The sequence below is a fragment of the Taudactylus pleione genome, unplaced genomic scaffold, assembly GCF_031769625.1.
Source record: "Taudactylus pleione unplaced genomic scaffold, aTauple2 ptg000634l, whole genome shotgun sequence".
NCBI classification, from domain to species: Eukaryota; Metazoa; Chordata; class Amphibia; order Anura; family Myobatrachidae; genus Taudactylus; species Taudactylus pleione.
The window spans coordinates 997,119-1,015,844 of record NW_028285036.1 but is presented as its reverse complement, the minus strand read 5'-3'; the positions used below and the strand labels follow the sequence as shown (position 1 = coordinate 1,015,844).

Sequence of the window (18,726 nt, the reverse complement as noted above, 5' to 3'; positions counted from 1 at the left end):
GTTTAGATCTTTTCTTAAGCTCCTGACCGTAGTCTCTAAATATTTAATATCAGGTTATTAACTTACTGTATTGTAAAAGTACCTGGACCGTTGCAGATAGAATACATGTATGTCATTACTATTGATGGTAAGTCACGGAGCCTTGCGGTGATGTGCCCCGTGTCATTCCTCCGCTTTCATTTTCACACACCGATAAAGATTAATGACAAAATAACATTAAAGAATAACTTCATTCAAAACGTATCTTTCCCCCGGGCGGCGGCAGGTATTGTTTTCCTGAGGACCAGCCGTGCACCGCGGTTTTGTTGGCTGGACAGAAGGAAGTTTAAACATTGCAAACAGGCCAGAGCCGTCTCACCTCAGTGAGTATACACAATGATACAGGCAAATAGCCCAACCCAAAGATACACCACAAATCCCACAACGATAGAACGCCAGTCCCTCCATCACCCAGCCAACAGCAGAAACATTTACCAGCACAAGAAAACAATAATGTATAATAGCCACAGGTTTAAGAGGACGCATTAACTATCACATGGAAAGGTAATGCTTGGGAAGGTATGAATAGAGCCTCTGCAGGATGTCTGTGTTCCTGATCATTGGACACGCAAACACGCCAATAACTTCTCCAACTTCTAAGAGGATCCAGGATTATTAGTTTTGAATAGTATTTTTTTATAATCACTAAGGTAAATCAATCAATCTCCCTCGGTCTATATAAATATATATAAAAAGCTGAACAGTGATAAATATGATATAATCACGTTGGCATGTAATAACAGTTGGTCTGAACTCTGACCCCTCCCACCAGCATCAGTGATGTTACTTCCAGTGACTTCTGGCATAACTCACACCTACAGTCTCCTCACATTACTACTACTTCCCCATACTTACACATCACATCACGCCTCATTGTGACATCACAGACACCCCTTATAGTCACCCGGTAATATCACAGCATTACCCACAGCCAGACATGTATAACAGTATAGAGGAGAGGGCAAAGGCACTCAGGAGGCACAGGCCACATACAGTACATGTGGACTGGTCACCTATAATTTATATGCTAGGACACAAAGGCAAGGTTGTTATGAAACACCCCTAAAGCCACGCTACAGAGGTCTTCTGTCTATAACAGCCGTCAATTGTTCCTTTAGGAGTACACTCACTGGTACTTAAGATGCCACCAGGTCTTAAAACGGACAGTAGGAACTTATACAATACTCTGATGATCGCCGGTTAATTGGCTAGAGTAGCAAAACAAGCCAGTATACAGGCAAAAAATACTATAAATGCTGAAATCACCTACAGGGTAGGTACAGAGCAGGACTGGTTTAAACAGCAGAGGTGGACAATCACTGTGAGTAGCATAGGCAGCTTGCAATGGTATACAGCAGCAGAGGTCGACAATAACTGAATAGCACCAGGTACTGCAGTCTGTAGTATAGGCCCAGCACAAAGGACGTCATGGAGGCAGAAGTGGTAATAAGGGAGAGTGATAGGCATTTGTCCCTGGCAGATCAGGCACAGTTGAGTGCGCTCAGACTATCAGTTATTGGGTATTGCAGTGTTAAAGTCTTTGCAGACAGCAGACAGAATTTAACATTTTATCCTGGAGGAAACGGGTACCCCAGGCAGGGCCTCTTATAGGAGCGACATTAATAACACTACGAGAGATAAATTACCAGTAGGATGAAGGATGACCCAGCATGCACTGAGGCCTTTTCATTCTCCGCTCGGCAATTATATTAAGAGATTAGATAGACGAAATTAAACAATACAAATGAGACTGCCGGGAAATCAGGCTCTGAAAGCTGAGATGTACAAGAAGAGTTTAATTGTTGGAGAGTGATGAAAAATCTAATGAATGTTCCTATAATTCTTCCTGCTACATGGAGTCACCAGTGCGCCAACTAAACGAGATCGTATAATTAATCCTGCTACATGGAGTCACCAGTGCACCAACTAAACGAGATCGTATAATTAATCCTGCTACATGGAGTCACCAGTGCGCCAACTACACAAGATCCTATAACGCATCTGCTACATGGAGTCACCAGTGCGCCAACTACACGAGATCCTATAACACAACCTGCTACATGGAGTCACCAGTGCGCCAACTAAACAAGGTCCTATAACGCATTCTGCTGCATGGAGTCACCAGTGCGCCAACTACACGAGATCCTATAACGCATCCTGCTACATGGAGTCACCAGTGCATCAACTACACGAGAACCTATAACGCATCCTGCTACATGGAGTCACCAGTGCGCAACTACATGAGATCCTATAACACATCCTGCTACATGGAGTCACCAGTGCACCAACTACAAGAGATCCTATAACACATCCTGCTACATGGAGTCACCAGTGCACCCACTACACGAGATCCTATAACACATCCTGCTACACGGAGTTACCAGTGTACCAACTACACGAGATCCTATAACACATCCTGCTACATGGAGTCACCAGTGCACCAACTACATGAGATCCTATAACTCATCCTGCTACATGGAGTCACCAGTGCACCGACTACACGAGATCCTATAACGCATCCTGCTACATGGAGTCACCAGTGCACCAACTACACGAGATTCTATAACGCATCCTGCTACACGGAGTCACCAGTGCACCAACTACACAAGATCCTATAACGCATCCTGCTACATGGAGTCACCAGTGCGCCAACTACACGAGATCCTATAATTCATCCTGCTACATGGAGTCACCAGTGCACCAACTACACGAGATCCTATAACACATCCTGCTACATGGAGTCACCAGTGCACTAACTACACGAGATCCTATAACTCATCCTGCTACATGGAGTCACCAGTGCGCCAACTACACAAGATCCTATAACACATCCTGCTACATGGAGTCACCAGTGCACCAACTACACGAGATCTTATAACGCATCCTACTACAAGGAGTCACCAGTGCACCAACTACATGAGATCCTATAATGCATCCTGCTACATGGAGTCACCAGTGCACCGACTACACGAGATCCTATAACGCATCCTGCTACATGGAGTCACCAGTGCACCAACTACACGAGATCCTATAACGCATCCTGCTACATGGAGTCACCAGTGCACCAACTACACGAGATCTTATAACGCATCCTACTACAAGGAGTCACCAGTGCACCAACTACACAAGATCCTATAATTCATCCTGCTACATGGAGTCACCAGTGCACCAACTACACAAGATCCTATAATTCATCCTGCTACAAGGAGTCACCAGTGCACCAACTACACAAGATCCTATAATGCATCCTGCTACATGGAGTCACCAGTGCACCAACTACACGAGATCCTATAACGCATCCTGCTACATGGAGTCACCAGTGCGCCAACTACATGAGATCCTATAATTCATCCTGCTACATGGAGTCACCAGTGCACCAACTACACGAGATCCTACAACGCATCCTGCTACATGGGGTCACCAGTGCGCCAACTACACGAGATCCTATAATGCATCCTGCTACATGGAGTCACCAGTGCGCCAACTACACGAGATCTTATAACTCATCCTGCTACATGGAGTCACCAGTGCACCGACTACACGAGATCCTATAACGCATCCTGCTACATGGAGTCACCAGTGCACCAACTACACGAGATCCTATAACGCATCCTGCTACACGGAGTCACCAGTGCACCAACTACACAAGATCCTATAACACATCCTGCTACATGGAGTCACCAGTGCACCAACTACACGAGATCTTATAACGCATCCTACTACAAGGAGTCACCAGTGCACCAACTACATGAGATCCTATAATGCATCCTGCTACATGGAGTCACCAGTGCACCGACTACACGAGATCCTATAACGCATCCTGCTACATGGAGTCACCAGTGCACCAACTACACGAGATCCTATAACGCATCCTGCTACATGGAGTCACCAGTGCACCAACTACACGAGATCTTATAACGCATCCTACTACAAGGAGTCACCAGTGCACCAACTACACAAGATCCTATAATTCATCCTGCTACATGGAGTCACCAGTGCACCAACTACACAAGATCCTATAATTCATCCTGCTACAAGGAGTCACCAGTGCACCAACTACACAAGATCCTATAATGCATCCTGCTACATGGAGTCACCAGTGCACCAACTACACGAGATCCTATAACGCATCCTGCTACATGGAGTCACCAGTGCGCCAACTACATGAGATCCTATAATTCATCCTGCTACATGGAGTCACCAGTGCACCAACTACACGAGATCCTACAACGCATCCTGCTACATGGGGTCACCAGTGCGCCAACTACACGAGATCCTATAATGCATCCTGCTACATGGAGTCACCAGTGCGCCAACTACACGAGATCTTATAACTCATCCTGCTACATGGAGTCACCAGTGCACCGACTACACGAGATCCTATAACGCATCCTGCTACATGGAGTCACCAGTGCACCAACTACACGAGATCCTATAACGCATCCTGCTACACGGAGTCACCAGTGCACCAACTACACAAGATCCTATAACGCATCCTGCTACATGGAGTCACCAGTGCGCCAACTACATGAGATCCTATAATTCATCCTGCTACATGGAGTCACCAGTGCACCAACTACACGAGATCCTATAACGCATCCTGCTACATGGAGTCACCAGTGCACCAACTACACGAGATCCTATAATGCATCCTGCTACATGGAGTTACCAGTGCGCCAACTACACGAGATCTTATAACTCATCCTGCTACATGGAGTCACCAGTGCACCGACTACACGAGATCCTATAACGCATCCTGCTACATGGAGTCACCAGTGCACCAACTACACGAGATCCTATAACGCATCCTGCTACACGGAGTCACCAGTGCACCAACTACACAAGATCCTATAACGCATCCTGCTACATGGAGTCACCAGTGCGCCAACTACACAAGATCCTATAATTCATCCTGCTACATGGAGTCACCAGTGCACCAACTACACGAGATCCTATAACGCATCCTGCTACATGGAGTCACCAGTGCGCCAACTACACGAGATCCTATAATTCATCCTGCTACATGGAGTCACCAGTGCACCAACTACACGAGATCCTATAACACATCCTTCTACATGGAGTCACCAGTGCGCCAACTACACGAGATCCTATAACTCATCCTGCTACGTGGAGTCGCCAGTGCAATGCTCTGCTAGTGTGTTGTAGTAGAAGCGCAATGCTCTGCTAGTGTGTTGTAGTAGAAGCGCAATGCTCTGCTAGTGTGTTATAGTAGATGTGGAATGCTCTGCTAATGTGTCAGAGCAGACACAATGTGATCTGCACGGAGCGGATCATTGCGCTGTAAGTATGAAACAGACAAATACGCAGCAGAGCGTCTACAGAGCAAATCCCTCGGCTAAGGTGAGACGGTGCCGGGATCAGTGATCCCAATGTTTCAATTTCCTGATCAGATTATTGGCGATCTCTTCACATTAATGACATGAGCAAATCATCCTCTGACCGAGCTGTAATGGTGCCTGGGGCCTATTTACTAAGGTACGTTCCATCCGCAATCTAACAAATGCAAACGCTGGAGATATCAGAGATATTGTCTGCATCAGGCAAACTAACGCAGGAAACCGCCGTCCGTATTACAATGATTGCGCCATTGTAGACATTTGTCTCACGACCTTAGGTAACATGTCAGGCCAGAGTTTCCGTATTTACCTAATTAAGCAGACACTAGGTGGGTGATTCGGAGTTGGATGCAAGTGGGAAAGCGGATTTCAGAGCAATGTGCGTGCGCAAAAGAAATCGGTGAGTGCGCGGATCGGACTTATAGGCCCCCATTAATTAATGATCGCTATTACAAATGGATGGACCTGTCTGCTGATGGTCCACACTTTGGGGCAGATGTACTAAGCTCTGTAAAGTAATAAACTGGAGAGTTATAAACTACCAGCCAATCAGCTCCTGTCATTTTTCAAACACAGGACTGATTCAGACCCGCTCACGAGCGCTATGCGCTCGCTAGCGGGTCGATGGTGGCCCAGTACGCATGTGCGAGACCCGGATAGCGATGGCCAAACCGTCGCTCCGGGTCTCATACCAAAGGGGGCGTGCTGTCGATGTTGAGTGACAGCACGCCCCCTTTGGTGGGCAGGCCGGGGGAGTGGCTGCCCAAACTGAGGCGTTCCCATGTGAATGCCTCCGTTTGGGGACGGCCCCACTGACATCACAAGTGATGTCAGTGGGAGAGATTTTGGCTCTGTGAGAACCGAAATCTCTCTGGGGCTTGCGGCAACGAGAGCTATCACAAGGGTCTCGTCGCAAGCCCGATGGTCGCGATGGTCTTGACCATCGCGACCATCTTCCTGGCCGCTCGCTATAGCTGTGGGTGGTCACCCACAGCTATGCGAGCGGCCAGGAGGCTGCTCTAAAAAACAAGAAGGCCGGCCCTGATTCAGAGCGAGCGCTCTGTCAGAGCGTCCTGCTCTGAATCAGGGCCACAGTCTGTAACATGACAGTTAGGAGCTGAGTGGCTGGCAGTTCATCACTCTACACTTTATCTGTTTCCAGAGCTTAGTACATCTCCCCCTTTATGTGAAATGGGTGTTTCTGGGCGGCGACCATGCAATCGCAAGGAAACGCCCCATTTTGTGGGAGTGTCATGGAAGCGTGGTGGGCGGGTGATCCATCTTCCCCGCATGATCGTAGCGTTCGTACAGAGATAAGACGTCTGGTTTCTAATGGATCTTTTGCACCAACCAAGGGCCATATGCAATATGGGGCAAAAAGTCGGTTATTGGCGATAATTTATAGCCAATGACGTTACTTTCTCTAGTTTCAATTATCCCCATATTCAATTTCAAAGCCTTTTCGCTGGTGCGATAAGTCTTTGTAAAAAAAACGGGGATAAGTTCTCTCCATGTAATACAGTGGCGAAAAAAAAGTGCAGAATTGGGGTTTTGGGGTGCAGAATAAAAATAAATAGCCTGCAGCCTTTTTAATGTTCCCTAAAAGTAATCGGTGTCAATAAAAATCCTCAGGACACCCCAAAAAAAATGTACTTTCATTTTGGGAACAAAAAAAATTAATATTGGAGAACAAAGTTTTAAACTAGCGAAATTGATTCATTGTATGCGGCAGGTGTTTTCTAGAATGCGGGTGGTACATTTTTGAAGAATTTAAAAAAATAACTTTAGGGACTTCAAAATATGCTTGTACCCATTTTCATGTATCCCAAATATGATGGGACAAATTATTTTACCCCCCCCAAAAAAGTGCTATTCTTCATCACATGTGCATTTATGCACGTGCCGCGGCTATTTAAAAACCCGATTTACCTTCAGCAGGCCAAATCAGGGGTACCCATAGTGATCCCCCATGTCAGGATTTCCCCAAAAACTGACAGGACTTTTCGATGCTTACCTTTCCGCCGAGTCCCGTTTTCGCTAGGTCCTAATTGAATACGGGGATAAGCGGACAAGCGCCCGATACTTTATCCGTGCAAAAAACGGCGAACACTCTGACTTTTCGACCTCAAATTGAATATGGCCCCATGGGTGTGAAGACAACTGATGATGACGGCTGTGTCTGCAGACGCATACCCAGTGGGCGGGATAGGCTTCCGCACTGATTTTTTGCATACTTTGGCGGGCGCTCGCACCTGATACTAAGTGGAACGCCACGGACATACAGAAAAACGATCGCATGTGCGGCTGACTCAGTACCACCCCCTAGGTGATTGGTTGTGCTCTCTGTCACTCAGACTCGATTACACTGCTGATCTGGTCATAGAGGATTCTGGAGCTGCGGCTATTTCCACCGCGCAGGTGTCCGCACTGACTGACTTGTCGTGACGCTCAGTGTAATTAATTCCTGGGCTGCTCAGGGACAGTATCAGCAGAGATGTGTAACATCAACCAGCGCTGGATCGTGATTGTTAGTTTAATGCTGAGCTGCTCTGGGGGTCCCTATGGTACAGCAGGAAACGGGAACGTTCTGTAATATAAGACATCTTTTTGTAAGAGCGGATCCCATTTCCCAGGTACTGTGCTACCAGCCAGGGGCACAAGGAAAGCTCTATCACAGCACATACACAGTATATATAGCAGCACTGTGCAGCGTGGAGTTAGACAAACGCTGATTTACAGCTAGAAGTGGATCCAGCTACTGGTGCAAGATTTGACTAATCCCTTTTGAGCCACAGTCGGGGTAGGAAGGGGCTGGATTAGTGAATTGAAGGCATAAATTAGCGCAGTGCAGAGTAGCCGAAGTCTACAACGCAGAATAGAGATGGAACAGTGGCTGGATCTCCTAAATCCTAGTGACGTGGGCAGGATGGGGAGATAATTGCCGGGAATCGCGGGTCCATAGTGAGGGGGTGGGGCTAAAGGCGGCAAATCACATTGCTTGTAGTCCCATTTTTATGGGATGGGGCGGAGCCTAATGATGGGAGAGTCCGGTCCCGTCCCTTACAGTGGTCAGAGCTGCGTCTCCTCACCAAGGATCTCATGGAGAGGAGACGCAAATAGGCAAAGATGATATATACAGCATTAGCAGGGTATATGGGTGACAGCAGGATGTGTGTGACCTGATGATATATACAGTATTAGCACGGTATATGGGTGTCAGCAGGATGTGTGTGACCTGATGATATATACAGTATTAGCAGGGTATATGGGTGACAGCAGGATGTGTGTGACCTGATGATATATACAGTATTAGCAGGGTATATGGGTGACAGCGGGATGTGTGTGACCTGATGATATATACAGCATTAGCAGGGTATCTGGTGACAGCGGGATGTGTAGGACCTGATGATATATACAGTATTAGCAGGGTATCTGGTGACAGCAGGATGTGTGTGACCTGATGATATATACAGTATTAGCAGGGTATCTGGGTGACGGCAGGATGTGTGTGACCTGATGATATATACAGTATTAGCAGGGTATCTGGGTGACGGCAGGATGTGTGTGACCTGATGATATATACAGTATTAGCAGAGTATCTGGGTGACGGCAGGATGTGTAGGACCTGATGATATATACAGTATTAGCAGGGTATCTGGGTGACAGCGGGATGTGTAGGACCTGATGATATATACAGTATTAGCAGGGTATCTGGGTGACGGCAGGATGTGTGTGACCTGATGATATATACAGTATTAGCAGGGTATCTGGGTGACGGCAGGATGTGTGTGACCTGATGATATATACAGTATTAGCAGGGTATCTGGGTGACGGCAGGATGTGTATGACCTGATGATATATACAGCATTAGCAGGGTATATGGGTGACGGCAGGATGTGTGTGACCTGATGATATATACAGTATTAGCAGGGTATCTGGGTGACGGCAGGATGTGTGTGACCTGATGATATATACAGTATTAGCAGGGTATCTGGGTGACGGCAGGATGTGTGTGACCTGATGATATATACAGTATTAGCAGGGTATCTGGGTGACGGCAGGATGTGTGTGACCTGATGATATATACAGTATTAGCAGGGTATCTGGGTGACGGCAGGATGTGTATGATGACCTGATGATATATACAGTATTAGCAGGGTATCTGGGTGACGGCAGGATGTGTATGACCTGATGATATATACAGTATTAGCAGGGTATATGGGTGACAGCAGGATGTGTGTGACCTGATGATATATACAGTATTAGCAGGGTATCTGGGTGACAGCAGGATGTGTGTGACCTGATGATATATACAGTATTAGCAGGGTATCTGGGTGACAGCAGGATGTGTGTGACCTGATGATATATACAGTATTAGCAGGGTATCTGGGTGACGGCAGGATGTGTGTGACCTGATGATATATACAGTATTAGCAGAGTATCTGGGTGACGGCAGGATGTGTGTGACCTGATGATATATACAGTATTAGCAGGGTAGCTGGGTGACAGCAGGATGTGTGTGACCTGATGATATATACAGTATTAGCAGAGTATCTGGGTGACGGCAGGATGTGTGTGACCTGATGATATATACAGTATTAGCAGGGTATCTGGTGACAGCAGGATGTGTGTGACCTGATGATATATACAGTATTAGCAGGGTATATGGGTGACGGCAGGATGTGTGTGACCTGATGATATATACAGTATTAGCAGGGTATATGGGTGACAGCAGGATGTGTGTGACCTGATGATATATACAGTATTAGCAGGGTATCTGGGTGACGGCAGGATGTGTATGACCTGATGATATATACAGCATTAGCAGGGTATATGGGTGACGGCAGGATGTGTAGGACCTGATGATATATACAGTATTAGCAGGGTATCTGGGTGACAGCAGGATGTGTATGATGACCTGATGATATATACAGTATTAGCAGGGTATCTGGGTGACAGCAGGATGTGTATGATGACCTGATGATATATACAGTATTAGCAGGGTATCTGGGTGACGGCAGGATGTGTGTGACCTGATGATATATACAGTATTAGCAGGGTATCTGGGTGACGGCAGGATGTGTGTGACCTGATGATATATACAGTATTAGCAGGGTATCTGGGTGACGGCAGGATGTGTGTGACCTGATGATATATACAGTATTAGCAGGGTATCTGGGTGACGGCAGGATGTGTGTGACCTGATGATATATACAGTATTAGCAGGGTATCTGGGTGACGGCAGGATGTGTGTGACCTGATGATATATACAGTATTAGCAGGGTATATGGGTGACGGCAGGATGTGTGTGACCTGATGATATATACAGTATTAGCAGGGTATATGGGTGACGGCAGGATGTGTGTGACCTGATGATATATACAGTATTAGCAGGGTATATGGGTGACGGCAGGATGTGTGTGACCTGATGATATATACAGTATTAGCAGGGTATATGGGTGACGGCAGGATGTGTGTGACCTGATGATATATACAGTATTAGCAGGGTATCTGGGTGACGGCAGGATGTGTGTGACCTGATGATATATACAGTATTAGCAGGGTATATGGGTGACAGCAGGATGTGTATGACCTGATGATATATACAGTATTAGCAGGGTATCTGGGTGACGGCAGGATGCGTATGATGACCTGATGATATATACAGTATTAGCAGGGTATCTGGGTGACGGCAGGATGTGTATGATGACCTGATGATATATACAGTATTAGCAGGGTATCTGGGTGACAGCAGGATGTGTGTGACCTGATGATATATACAGTATTAGCAGGGTATCTGGGTGACAGCAGGATGTGTGTGACCTGATGATATATACAGTATTAGCAGGGTATATGGGTGACAGCAGGATGTGTATGACCTGATGATATATACAGTATTAGCAGGGTATCTGGGTGACGGCAGGATGCGTATGATGACCTGATGATATATACAGTATTAGCAGGGTATCTGGGTGACGGCAGGATGTGTATGATGACCTGATGATATATACAGTATTAGCAGGGTATCTGGGTGACAGCAGGATGTGTGTGACCTGATGATATATACAGTATTAGCAGGGTATCTGGGTGACGGCAGGATGTGTATGATGACCTGATGATATATACAGTATTAGCAGGGTATCTGGGTGACGGCAGGATGTGTGTGACCTGATGATATATACAGTATTAGCAGGGTATCTGGGTGACGGCAGGATGTGTGTGACCTGATGATATATACAGTATTAGCAGGGTATCTGGGTGACGGCAGGATGTGTATGACCTGATGATATATACAGCATTAGCAGGGTATCTGGGTGACGGCAGGATGTGTGTGACCTGATGATATATACAGCATTAGCAGGGTATCTGGGTGACGGCAGGATGTGTGTGACCTGATGATATATACAGTATTAGCAGGGTATCTGGGTGACGGCAGGATGTGTGTGACCTGATGATATATACAGTATTAGCAAGGTATCTGGGTGACAGCAGGATGTGTGTGACCTGATGATATATACAGTATTAGCAGGGTATCTGGGTGACAGCGGGATGTGTATGATGACCTGATGATATATACAGTATTAGCAGGGTATATGGGTGACAGCGGGATGTGTATGACCTGATGATATATACAGTATTAGCAGGGTATCTGGGTGACGGCAGGATGTGTATGACCTGATGATATATACAGTATTAGCAGGGTATCTGGGTGACGGCAGGATGTGTATGACCTGATGATATATACAGTATTAGCAGGGTATATGGGTGACAGCAGGATGTGTGTGACCTGATGATATATACAGTATTAGCAGGGTATATGGGTGACAGCGGGATGTGTGTGACCTGATGATATATACAGTATTAGCAGGGTATCTGGGTGACAGCAGGATGTGTGTGACCTGATGATATATACAGCATTAGCAGGGTATATGGGTGACGGCAGGATGTGTATGACCTGATGATATATACAGCATTAGCAGGGTATCTGGGTGACGGCAGGATGTGTATGACCTGATGATATATACAGTATTAGCAGGGTATCTGGGTGACGGCACATATGACCTGATGATATATACAGTATTAGCAGGGTATCTGGGTGACGGCAGGATGTGTGTGACCTGATGATATATACAGTATTAGCAGGGTATCTGGGTGACGGCAGGATGTGTATGACCTGATGATATATACAGTATTAGCAGGGTATCTGGGTGACAGCAGGATGTGTGTGACCTGATGATATATACAGTATTAGCAGGGTATCTGGGTGACAGCGGGATGTGTATGATGACCTGATGATATATACAGTATTAGCAGGGTATATGGGTGACAGCGGGATGTGTATGATCTGATGATATATACAGTATTAGCAGGGTATATGGGTGACAGTAGGATGTGTGTGACCTGATGATATATACAGTATTAGCAGGGTATATGGGTGACAGCGGGATGTGTATGACCTGATGATATATACAGTATTAGCAGGGTATCTGGGTGACAGCAGGATGTGTGTGACCTGATGATATATACAGCATTAGCAGGGTATATGGGTGACGGCAGGATGTGTATGACCTGATGATATATACAGTATTAGCAGGGTATCTGGGTGACAGCAGGATGTGTGTGACCTGATGATATATACAGTATTAGCAGGGTATCTGGGTGACGGCAGGATGTGTGTGACCTGATGATATATACAGCATTAGCAGGGTATATGGGTGACGGCAGGATGTGTATGACCTGATGATATATACAGTATTAGCAGGGTATCTGGGTGACGGCAGGATGTGTATGACCTGATGATATATACAGTATTAGCAGGGTATCTGGGTGACAGCAGGATGTGTGTGACCTGATGATATATACAGTATTAGCAGGGTATCTGGGTGACAGCAGGATGTGTGTGACCTGATGATATATACAGTATTAGCAGGGTATCTGGGTGACAGCAGGATGTGTGTGACCTGATGATATATACAGTATTAGCAGGGTATATGGGTGACAGCAGGATGTGTGTGACCTGATGATATATACAGCATTAGCAGGGTATATGGGTGACAGCAGGATGTGTATGACCTGATGATATATACAGTATTAGCAGGGTATCTGGGTGACGGCAGGATGTGTGTGACCTGATGCTATATACAGTATTAGCAGGGTATATGGGTGACAGCAGGATGTGTGTGACCTGATGATATATACAGTATTAGCAGGGTATCTGGGTGACGGCAGGATGTGTATGACTTGATGATATTAGAGTATACTGTCACTCTAATGCGAAAACGGGTTGTGCTGGGATCAGTAGTCCTTAAACCAGGGTATAATGTGCTTGATCAGAGATGCATGTGGTGGTAAGTATGTGACGCAGGTGTTGGTGCTGGTGGTGATTAGTCCACGCGCTGTACAGCTTACCCAGCTCTTTAACTTAATGGATCAGGTAGAACAACAAGTGGCAAGTGGCACAGGGATATCACAGGTGTAACAGCGGTATGCACATCGTATACATAGGCAGGGGTATGCACATCGTATACATAGGCAGCGGGATGCACATTGTATACATAGGCAGGGGTATGCACATATACACATTATATATATAGGCAGGGGTATGCACATTATATACATAGGCAGGGGTATACACATTATATACATAGGCAAGGCTATACAAATTATATACATAGGCAGCGCTATACACATTATATACATAGGCAGCGAATATGCACATTATATACATAGGCAGCGGTATGCACATATACACATTATATATATAGGCAGGGGTATGCACATTATATACATAGGCAGCGGTATGCACATATACACATTATATATATAGGCAGGGGTATGCACATTATATACATAGGCAGCGGTATGCACATATACACATTATATATATAGGCAGGGGTATGCACATTTTATACATAGGCAGGGGTATACACATTATATACATAGGCAAGGCTATACACATTATATACATAGGCAGCGCTATGCACATTATATACATAGGCAGCGAGTATGCACATTATATACATAGGCAGCGGTATGCACATTATATACATAGGCAGCGGTATGCACATTATATACATAGGCAGCGGTATGCACATCATATACATAGGCAGGGGTATGCACATCGTATACATAGGCAGGGGTATGCACATCGTATACATAGGCAGCGGTATGCACATCGTATACATAGGCAGCGGTATGCACATCGTATACATAGGCAGCGGTATGCACATCGTATACATAGGCAGCGGTATGCACATCGTATACATAGGCAGGGGTATGCACATCATATACATAGGCAGGGGTATGCACATCATATACATAGGCAGGGGTATGCACATCATATACTTAGGCAGGGGTATGCAGTGCACATTATATACATAGGCAGCGGTATGCACATTATATACATAGGCAGGGGTATGCACATCATATACATAGGCAGCGGTATGCACATTATATACATAGGCAGGGGTATGCACATCATATACATAGGCAGGGGTATGCACATCATATACATAGGCAGGGGTATGCACATCATATACATAGGCAGGGGTATGCACATCATATACATAGGCAGGGGTATGCACATTATATACATAGGCAGCGGTATGCACATTATATACATAGGTAGCGGTATGCACATTATATACATAGGCAGCGGTATGCACATTGTGTACATTATTCAGCCTGGAGTTCGGGGTGTTGCTGGGCCTTGTAGTGCGCTGGGCATTAGTGACCAATACTGTGTGATGGTAGCGGTGATGCCCTGTACTATAACGATGGTGGTATAATATACTTGCGGCCCAGCTATGTGACTCTGGGTGTTTCTATACTGTGAGAATCTCCTGGGCCCATCCGCCCTCATGGAATTCCAGGGCGTAAAGAGTGACACTCGGAGACGCTGCGTGTACGCAGTATGGCATGTCAGATATCGGGCTTATCTGATTGAGCTCAGGCAGCTCCTAGTGACCGCTGGCTCAGTCCTACCTGTAAGATGCTGGAGGGAGGCAGCGCAGGGCCGCGCTACTTCCAACAATATACAGTATCTCCCAAATGTCTGCAGAAGCCCTCATTCTGCAGCATGGAGTAACAGTTCCCGCCAATAGGGACAAACCTGCCTATATCGGGGCGGCTGGGAGGTATCTATGTGCCCTTTATTTCCCCCCCCTTTCAGTACAACGTGATCAGCCCCCTGACTGCAAAACAGGAATGTAACATGAAAAATAGTTAACGCCTTGGGCGGGATGCATGACGCATCGTAGGCGGGATGTGACGCATCCCACCGGTCCTCTCATGTATGCCGGCATTAGTAACGCCGGTATGCATGACGATCACCACAGAGGACCGCTTTCTCAGTAAGAGCGTCCCTTTGCCATGGAGGGAATTCCGGGTCTATGGCCCAGAAGCCCTTCCGGTGTCCTGCACATGCGCAGAAGGAGGAGCGTGCTGCAGGGGGTCCTGGGAGGGATCCGATTGGACCCGTCTTAGAGCACTCTGCGGAAAGAAGCACATCGGCTTCTATAGGGTATCGGCATCAGGAAGATGGCGTTACCCACTGCAACCAGGCCTCGGAGTGCATGGCATCGCATTCCGGCGCTTGCTGCATTTGAGAAATGCGGTCAAACACGCATTTTCGGGGTCTGACCGCATTTCTAACCTTGCTGCTTCCCGCCCCTTGTTTGTGAGAGCTTACAGTCTAATAGGTAACGAGGGACCCAGTAAATAGGGTCTGGCTCCAGCAATCAGCTGCACTTGTGGCGCCATATAAATTAATGATAATAATAATAATAAATGCAAAAAAAAACCCCAAAACAATCTAGGATCAACAGAAACCTCAGCGCCGATTGTTTGCCGGTCACGCCTTTGTCTGTATTGTACGGACTGATAACTTACAGACCTCTCTAGGGATCTATAGAGCTGTGTTACTGCAGTCACCCCCTAGGGAAACGTTGTCTCCGGAATATTTAATTCATACCTCGATGTGCCCAGCAGGAAGGATCTGCCAGGGGGACGGGCGGCTCCGTCTTTCCTATTCTACTCCCGGGAGCTTCGTAGTCCAGAATCTTCTTTTACATTTTCACCCGACTGTAAAAAATTCCATTATCTTTTTTTAACTACTTCATTACTTTCACAGGGTGCGTCTGGGGGGGGGGGGGGGGGGCGCACGGTGGGTACAGCAGAAGCCAGCCTATTAAGGGGCACCAGTTAAATTCTTGCCTAGGTCTCACCGAATCGGTTAGGGTCAGCTCTGCCCTTTAAACAGAAAAAAAAAAAAGAAAAATATTCCATTGCAGTGAAAGTTGGGATCTTTTATGACTTTTCATACAGGAGATAACTATGGGCCTGAGATGGACGCCAATGGCGCTGCTGCGTAAAATGGCGCAGCATCTGTGTACAATGACGCAGCATCGGTTGCAGGACATTTGATTGTCGCAGCCTACGGGCCCGCAGAATCGCCGTGGTAACTGAGACGGCAAAGCCATATTTCTCTCCTAAAAGATCGCAGTCGCAGGAAGTGACACGCCAAATGCAGAAAGCCTGATTCAGCAAGGATCGCTATTCTCCTTATATGCACGCAACTGCGTTGCTAATATCAGCAGTGCTATTAAAATGTGTGTATTCGCATTGCGCACGCAGCCTGACATAAGGACGCCCACTTCCCCTTACATCCGTATACTAGGACAACATAGCGAAACCATCGGTAACTTCGAACCCATACGCACAGTTAAGGCAGGTCAGACCTCACTCAGGAATTGCTAACTTCTGTGCACGCTATGTGCCTGATTCAGAGCCGCTCGCTCTGAATCAGGGCCGGGCTTTTTTTTTTTTTTGGCGTGGCCTCTTGGCCGCTCGCATAGCTGTGGGTGACCACCCACAGCTATTGCGAGCGGCCAGGATGATGGTCGCGATGGTCAAGACCATCGGACTTGCGACGAGACCCTTGTGGTTAGGGTCTCGCCCATCGCAAGCCCCAGAGATCTTTCGGCTCTAACAGAGCCGGAATCTCTCCACTGACATCACTTGTGATTTCAGTGGGGCCGCCCCCAAATGGCAGGCGTTCTCATGGGAACGCCTCCGTTTGGGCAGCCAGCCCCACGGCCCGCCCACCAAACGGGGCGAGCTGTCACTCAACATCGACAGCTCGCCCCCTTTGGTGCGGGACCCGGAGCAACGGAGTGCCCGTCACTAGCCGGGTCGTGCGCATGCGCTGTGGGCCACCATCGACCTGGTTGTGAGCGCTCAGCACTTGCAACCGTCTCTGAATCAGGCCCTATGTGTCCTCAGGCTGCGTCTGGTATCACATTGGCTAACTAATGCACGCCCATGCAACGGCGTTGAAACGCACCCCCCCTGTCACACCTACAAACATCACTTCCTGTCAATCACTCATTCGTCTGCGTTGCCTCCGCGTACACAGTTCTGACCGCAGCGTCTGACTCGCTCACGCACACTGTGATGCATACGTATGCGCAGTGCGAATTGATCGACCGATTGCGTGCGTTCCTTGCTGAATCAGGCCCACAGAGAGGATTGAAGAGGACAATTAAGGTTGTGTCTGAGGCCGCAGGTCACTGCAACATAAGCGTCTCTGCCTGTCAGGCTCGGGCTCCTGTCTGGGTGTACTCAGTACTGTACTACTATAGCATTATTAAAAGACATTACTCATGTGTTAGAACTTAGAAGATGGAGAGAGACATCCAGTCATTAAAGTTTAGCAACTGGGAATGGGGGGGGTGGAGGGGCAGATTGACTGGCCTTAATTTAAAGAACAGGAGAGCAAAAGGACAATATTCTGTACGAATGAGAGGATTCTGCTGTGAGAACATTGAACTTTTTAGGGAGAGGGATTTGGGGCTGATTTATCACGTGCCGCTGCGATACTTGTACATTACCAGTATATTGGGTGAAACACAAAAGAGCTCCTTTGTGATTTTTGCCCTTTGATAAATATGCCCATGTGCTACTCTTGCGGTAGGTGGTGCAGTGGTCAATCTATGCTGCTGCTATGTAATCGACCATGGTCCATTCTGTGTGGAGTTTGCATGATGTCCTGTGTTTAAAGGGGTTTCTAGCCTAATTAGAAGCTGTTAATGTGTGTGATATTAGACTGCAGGTTCCACAGGACAGGGCGTGAGCTGCATTCATCACATTCTCTCGGGGGCAAATCAATTCAGCAGGCGTTTGGGAGCCGCGAATGTGCAAATTTAATATTGCACACATCGCAACTAATTTTCATGAAGCGCGCTCCCACACTTCTCGCAATTCGATTGTAAATGACTATTCCTGGTTATTGCGGCAATTTTGCTAATTAATTCTACAATGTGTGACCTGG

At 46.9% G+C, this 18,726-nt stretch overlaps 1 pseudogene; it reads right to left on the bottom strand.

Annotated features, from left to right (window-relative positions):
• Positions 1-233: 233 nt before the first annotated feature.
• The window catches only part of LOC148479154 (uncharacterized), a 40,326-nt pseudogene continuing 21,833 nt past the window's right edge, over positions 234-18,726 (bottom strand).